This window comes from Parambassis ranga, chromosome 19, assembly GCF_900634625.1.
Source record: "Parambassis ranga chromosome 19, fParRan2.1, whole genome shotgun sequence".
In the NCBI taxonomy this organism is placed as follows: Eukaryota; Metazoa; Chordata; class Actinopteri; family Ambassidae; genus Parambassis; species Parambassis ranga.
The window spans coordinates 18,142,980-18,151,333 of NC_041039.1; positions in this window are offsets into that span (position 1 = coordinate 18,142,980).

Genomic DNA, 8,354 nt, shown 5'->3' on the forward strand with positions numbered 1-8,354 from the left:
TATATGTAATATTTATTTTAACATCTGATAAAGGCAGCAAATGCTGACTTGACAGCATTATTATCATGGTTTTTGTTCTATTACCTGATTATTTCAAAAACCAGCAATTAGCAGATTCATGAAGTGTTTAGCTGACTGTGCTCTTTTTAAGCTGCTGATGACGGCTCCAAAAAAGAAAGTATACGGTAAATAATCCACTTTATAATCAGCTCTGTTCAACAAACACATACATGAAATGATAGCCTGGAGCAACATGTTTGCTCTCATATGAAAGAAAGAAAGAATTACTAAATGAAAAAGAAAGTACTTCACACACTAACTCTCACGATGTATGTCTTTCTCTTCCTGCGTTTTTCTCACACACACACAGGAAGACACTGTGGGGTCTGTCAGCTGACTCTGACATGTTCTCTGTATACAACCACTCAAAATTTGACCACTGAGGCATCAGTAATAGAGTATAAAGCAGTTTGATGTTAACAGAGACCACTCTTATTTTACTACAACTACACTACAAGTCTGGCCTGAGCTGATATCTGATGGTGTGCCTAATAAGCCAACCTGCCAGGATGTGTGTCTAGACATAATGAACTTACAAAAACACTCATGAGCTGCATTTTAGAGAAGTAAGCCATAAAAATCACCCGTTATACAATACCACAGTCTGCAGACCAGAGAACCCACACAGCAGACTCAAAGGCTTCCTTTTGTTCATGCTGCAGGGTTGAAAGGTGAGGATCTATTCAAGTTCTATCAAGTTGGAGATGAGGACCCCAGAGCACAACTCAGGAAACAAAGCTTTACTATAAAGTATAAGCTTATTAATAAAGACAGGCATGCACACAAAGCTGAGGTAAAAATCCAAAACACTTGCTTGCAAAAAATCTGCAGCAACATGGCCAGACAAATAGGATGAATAAGCTACTGCAGGCTGGGAGTAGTACTACAGTATTGACTAGCTGAGTGGAGAGGAGGGACGGGTCGAGTGACACCACTGGAGGGGAAATGAGTGGTGAGAGTGGCAAGGTGAGTTAAAGCATGAAAACAGAACTGCAGTCCCATAATCTGTAGCAAACCACACATTAACACACTGCTGGTAATGAAAGCGCGCTGTGACCATATCTGCTTTAGCCATATTCTCTCTTCCTCTGCACGTGCCTCATGTCTAAAACCTCTCCGTGTTTTTTTTTTACTGTTACTTGATTTAGGTTAAAGGTAAAGCATGGCCAGACTAAACCTGTTTGGTTGCCCCAGGCCATGACTTCTAGCACCACCCACTGACTGTGGGTAGAATGACACAATATTTCACATATTACACAGTAACATACACTGTAGTGTCATATTTATATACTTACTAAGCATATTTGTAAAATTTCCTCCGACACCATTATATTACCTACTAAGACTGACCAAAGCCAGCTGTGAGCTACAATGCTGAATAGCAGTTGCTGCACTTTTAAGGACCAAACACTGGGTGGCAGTATTCAAATTCACCATTTCAAACCCTGGATATTTGCATGCTCTCCCATGTTCTTTTTAATCTTTAGAAGCTTACATGCTCATTAAAACCGAGAGCTTCCTCATTATACAGAGAATACTCTCCAGTGTAAATGAATGAACTTTGATGAAAGCGCACTTTCAAAATTGGCAGACTGTGTCCAATCAATAATTCATGAGCGTGCCAGTTCTACTGACCTAATTACACACAAAAATGTGTGAGCTGGATTGTAAACGTTACCTGGACATCTGTAGTTTCATATTTAGCCAGAACACTGAATGAAGCTCTTTCTTTCTGTAGTTGATGAAATGTCAGTGTCATTTTTACTTTAACCTTAAGAAGAAGATTAAATATATGAAATTAGGTTTCCAACCCAGTAATGCTGGAGAAGGGACTCCACCTGGAGTAGTTCAGGGTTAAGTTACTCATGCAGCCATAAGTAACATGGCACAGAACTTCCCCCTAGCACTATGTGCTAATCTAATCTGCGACCCAAGACCCGCCTGCACTGAGGTCAATAAAAATGACTTCAAAAAGGCGAGGTGAGATGAGAAACTAGGATTAGTGAAAAATATTTTTGTCAATCAACACTGCCTTCTTTACATATAAAATACTCAGACATGCTACGCAAGACATCTTTGTAAAGTAAAACCAAACCACTGAGGTCCTTTCATTTCTGAGACATTATGTAATAACTAGAAAAGCATTTCCTGAAGAAAATGCAAGTTTGATTGCTGCAGCTGAATCATTGCTTTGAATGCCGACATGAATGATTGCTCTGACTTGCTGGAGAATCTGCAATCTGAATTTAATCCAATCAACACTTGATCCTGGCAGACAGGTGACAACATAAGATCAGCAGCCATGTCTGCATTTTCAGTGAAATGAGCAGATCTTTTCTAAGACCTACCCAACAGGTGATTTACATGCAGCCACCTCTCGTGCGTTGGCGTTGTTGAAACGGTGTGTTTAACATTCTCTAGTAGAGTAGTTTACCATTAGCAGGACTGTAGTGCAGACTGTAAATTGTTTGTTTAAATCACAACAAGGTCCATCTGTCCATCTGTCTGCAGATGGACAGCCGCTCTCTGTATGCATCTGCGGATTGGCACACTGCTGCTTACAAAAATATTAGCTTTGCTACTACAGTCGGTAGGAGCAGGGCACTACTGAGGCTGTTACACCAACACTTCTATTACATCGTTTTAAAGATGAATCTGAATTACTTTTATATCTAGGAGCAGGCATGGGGCGACCTGTAAGCATCTTGTGTCATTTTAGGATTTTATAGACCCTGACTTTACAGGCCATTAGCGTTCAGTGGTCTGCTTTTTGTCAATTTGAAGATGTGACTGAGCAAACAACAACTAACAATAACCACAGGAGAGAGAACGTTCATGTCTGCAAAGTTTAGTAAAACACATGAAGACACATGAATGCGACACTTTACATGCACAATCAGCTCGACTGGCAGCAGAGTCTGTTCCATGTGGTCCTAAATCTGGCTGTGCCATTACAAAAGGTTTCCCCAAACATCACAGACCAGTATTGATCATTAACATTACACACACACTTCCTCGTGTAGAGTTCAAAGGTCAATGATTATAAACTTCTGATCAGTCATCTTCAACTATTCATGTTTCAAAAACAATCAAGACTAAACAAGGAACTGACTATTAACCATGAAGGTATACATTCAGAAAATATGATTAAAATGATAAGAGTCACCAGTGCGAAAGTGTACGCATAACTAATAAACTATAACTAAACGGCATTGCTCCAACGATTATCCGACGGTGGTGACACCACCAAGCCTTCAGATTGCACGTCACATCACTGGATCCCTGATGCTTCGTCAGACCCTCCTCTTCCTCTCAGCCTCTTTTATGGACAGGGGGCAGCGTTCGGCGTACACCCCAGGAAATTCCTCTTATTCTGGCCAGGCAGCAGTCAGTGTTGACCTCCGGGTCAGATCCCTGGTCCTCAGCCACAGCACGCAATCTTCATGAGAACAGAGGTCGTCAGGCCCGACCCTCTGAGCAGCCATCTTGGAGGTCATCATGGACCTGAGGACAGAAAACAAACAGCCAGCAAAGATTCCAGAGTAATCACAAAAACCGCCACAATGACTCCTCCTTTACATACCTGCATCAAAGAAAGCTGTTAGCAACACACCTAGAGAAGTAAAAAGGTTATAGTCAACAGCTTCCTCTATACTTTGTTAGAGTTAGTACAGGAGGTAATATGTGCTTCCTCACTGCCAACAACTGAGGAAAAAAAAAAACCTGTGTTCAACACACCAAAACCAGAATTTTTAGACTAGTCTCCTTTCAGTCCTGGAGACTCTTGTGGATGATACACAGCTGTTACCAACACTTCAGTCAACAGGTCAGGTCCCTTTGAATCAGTCAACAACCAGCTGCAGGCAGCTCATAAACACTTTGGGCTGTTGTAGTTTAGGATTCCCTTTTTTGTGTGTGCATTTGAATACTGCACATATATAAAACTCTTTGAATGTTAGAAGACATTGAGGTCAAAGGTCAACATCCACCCAATTCATTCCAGTACTCGAGTAGAGTTTTACCAGCTTGGTTTTCAGTGTTATACTCTGAAGGTGACACACATCCAAATCTTGGTTTCAAACCTTTCACACAGGTGATAGCTCAACATGCTAATAACCACCTAGTCCAAGACACAAGTTAGGGAGGCAGACCTGATAAAATAAAGAGATAAAGATTGAGATTAGAACAATCAACACAGCACATTTAATGGGAAAGAGGCAAGAGCAAAAAGAAAAGACAAAGAGTTTAGCAGAAATAACACAACTTTACAAAAGCTTTATCACAGACATAAGAACGAGCCATCAGCCACAGCATGACAAGGGAAGCATCACATTTAAGAATCCCTGGGCCTCCTGTGGATTGGACAGGCAATTAGCAAAGGACAGCCGAGCTAATCACTGCACACCACGCACTGAGCCTGTGAGGAAGAAGAGAAGGAGAGAGAAAAAGAGAAGAGCGAAAGGGGACAAAAATGGACCCCAATGGCCATAGGCCGTAACATCCTTGTTGGATTTGAATAAATCAGAATCCACACAGAGCAGGCCTTTCACACCTAGGACCATGGCTTGTTGATCTTCTGGAAACGCACCACAGCATGAGTATTGCATTTCCTTTTTTTACCCAATGCAAAGGCACCTCTTTCACAAAAGCGGCCACGGATTCTTTTACTGGTCTGAACGACCATAAATATTTCCTGACCGCTTGAACTTTTTCAGCAGAAAGATCCAAGCTGCTGTGAACTGTGGTTCTCCTTAGCACATGAATAGCAAAACCGGGGGATGAAACGTCTTCAAATGGGTGCACGGTCGTTCTGTACTCTCTCAGGCCAATCTCCAATTGGCCAACACAGAAAACAAAGGAAACCTCCGTCCTCTTCCTCCACCTTGACCTGGTGAAAAATGGCCTGTATTTCATCCACAAAGGCTGCTGGCTGGATCGAATAAGGACTCCAAAAGGACTCAAATCCTTCTCAGCCATAAAAAAAAAAATCCAGGACCTTGAAATCAAAGTTTGGCTCTTTAAACATCTGAGTACAACATCAGCTGGATTAACATTGCAGCCAATGTGTTGAAGCTTGAGAGTTCTCCGATGGGCAGAGATCGTGGCAGTAGACGTGGAGACGCTCGTCTTTGTTCATGTATTTCAGAACAGATGTACTATCTGTCCATGTCAGCTCCATCTTGAACAAACCAGATTCCACAAAACCCTTTCTGTCTTCATCCACATTCAGCACATTGGTTCCTTGATCTTGTGGAAATGTTTGCACTACAGCAGGATCCATTGCTCCACTGTGAAGCCACCTCTCCCAATATGCAGTATGTAAGTTCCAGTAACATTTGCATAAGGCTTTCTGAGCAGAAGGTAGCCTAATTATCAGGATCCAAGAATGCATGTCTGTCATTTTGTTTGCTTCAACTTTTCCTGCACAGGAAAAATGGAGATTCCAGTGATATGGCCGACCATCCCACATCCAGACCGCAAGCCAAAAAAATGACCTTAAATGAAATGCTTCCAATAAAGCAATAGTTGAGAGATTGTGATGGCAGAAAGTCTTCAACCCTTCAACATCTGATGACTGAGCTCCATTAAAAATGTTTTTGAGCCTTAGAAAACCAGCAGCAGAAACCTCAAATCTCCTCGAACCTAAAAGGAATCCTCAATGACTTCATGCAGAAATATCCCTTTTCACCTCCGGGTCATTTCCGTGCACTGCTTCCTCACCAAGAAGGTTTTCTGGCAAATCCTTCCGAGTCATCAAAAGCAATCTGGGACTTTGAGTCCAACTTCTTTACAAACCTCAGAGACCTTCAGTCCTCTGGATTATCTTTGAAGCCAATGTGTCACCTGGAGATCCACGTCTTTTAACAGCTTGAACCGTTTCAGCAGAATTCCAATGCATCATCATCTGCATCTCTTCTCCAAATATATGTGCCAATATGTTGGCCAACAAAGGGAAACTTCTGTCCTCCTCCTGCTTCACCTGGTGAAACAAGGCCTGTATTTCATCCACAAAGGCCACAGGCTGCTTTCTGAACATAAACTTTAGAGGACTGGTGAGGTTTGGATCACCAACGCACTAATTGTAGCGAGACAAACAGGACTTGCAGTGAGTCCTTCCTGGGATGGTAGACGCCACACAGTGGCATGTACCAGAGCTTTCCAACGCATAATGTAGCTGTTCCTCAGAAATAAGTTACAGTGGTTGTTCAACATGCAAAACGAGTTCCAATTGTGACGTTCAGAGCAGATAAAAATCATTCGGGCCACTTCACACCCCAACATAGAATATGTTGGAGACCACCCTGCCTCATTGCTTTAAAAAGAACACGTTTTTCCAGCAACATTCAACCTCAGCATGAGGCTGTCTGAGCAGAACAAAGCCGAGCTAACGAGGGGAGCGTCCGTGTCACTCCACGTCCTTTGTTTGACACAGAAAAATGCCTGCACCTCTGGTCCCTCTGTGTTCAAATGTGAGGGACACTGCACGTTTTAACGTTAGATGACCCAATATTGTGACACTTATTTACCCACAATGGAAATGCTGCCATCACGAACCCGCTCATTTTCAGACACACCCTTTCATTGTCATTAACCACCTCTAAGTATTTTCATTCAGTTCACCATTAACCATCATTTTTGCTTCAAACCGTATTGCACCAACACCATGATTTTCAGACACTTTCATTTGGTATAACCACTTATTTGCATTTCCAGTAAATCCTTCATTAATTATTTAAACCATATTTCATGATTTAATAACCCAACACAGTGTCATGCAAACACCTGATTTCAATATACAACTCAGTGAACCCATCAAGACCTGTTTGTACCGCTTAACATTTACCAGCTCGCATTAAAAGCTTGTGTTGTTTCCCTTGAATGAGCGGTCTTTTAAAGTTCATCTTTCAACCATTCTGCACCCTCCTCAAATTTTCAACCAACACCTTTGCAGTGTTTCACACCACATTTACCACCTTACCATTAACCACCTCTGCGTTACTTATCACCTTATATGGCAGAGACCGCCACGCTCAGAGCAGTCATATGATCGACAACAGCTCTCCATCATTGCTGGAGGTTAAAACAGTTTGAAAAACATCATTCTCACAGCAGATGGCAGGTACAACTCCTGCACCAATAACCATCCTTTTTGTTTTCAACACACTGATTTTTTCTGACACACGCTTTCATTTGGTATAACCACTTATTTGTATTTCCAGCAAACTCTTCATGATGTTTGATTTGAACCATATTTCATGCCTCCCTTTGGTTTCTCTCACACAGAAACCATTACACACCTCAAGGAACCTTCTTGTACCTTTGAACCTTTACCATCTTGGATTAGACGTGTAAATATTTTTTGAATTACCAGCCTTTCAACCAGTCTGCAACCTGTTCAAAGTTTCAACAAACACCTTTGCACAGAGTTTCATTTGTGTCACCTTGATGTTCCAGCATCATACGCAAGACACATCCTTTGATTTTCAATAACCACTTATTTGCATTTTAACCCTCATGCATTGTTCGCAAACACTACCCTAATGTGTTGTTCGGGGACAAAAACGTCCTCTAACTTTAACGGTTTTAAAAATATATTAGATAAATATTTTTTTGAAATTTTTTTGCATAGACCTTTTAATTAACTTCAGTTCTAATCAACAGTAGTGAAAAAATCATTTTCCCCCAGGATTTTAACCCTTTAATCACCAATTTTATAAGGGGTGGTGCTGAAGATTGAAAAAAAAACACACAAAATGGCTCATTTTTAATAGAAAAGGTGAATGTGGACTGGATTCTTTTGAACCTTTATTACAGTCTTGGTCATGTCAAACATCAGTAAAAAAATTGACTTGATTGCATTATTAGTTTTTGCACAGCACTGGATTTTCTTTTTTTCTCCCTAATGTGTTGTTCGGGGACAAAAACGTCCCCAAACTTTAACGGTTTTAAAAATATATTAGATAAATATTTTTTTGAAATTTTTTTGCATAGACCTTTTAATTAACTTCAGTTCTAATCAACAGTAGTGAAAAAATCATTTTCCCCCAGGATTTTAACCCTTTAATCACCAATTTTATAAGGGGTGGTGCTGAAGATTGAAAAAAAAACACACAAAATGGCTCATTTTTAATAGAAAAGGTGAATGTGGACTGGATTCTTTTGAACCTTTATTACAGTCTTGGTCATGTCAAACATCAGTAAAAAAATTGACTTTATTGCATTATTAGTTTTTGCACAGCACTGGATTTTCTTTTTTTCTCCCATTTTGTCCCATAGACTTACATTATAAACAC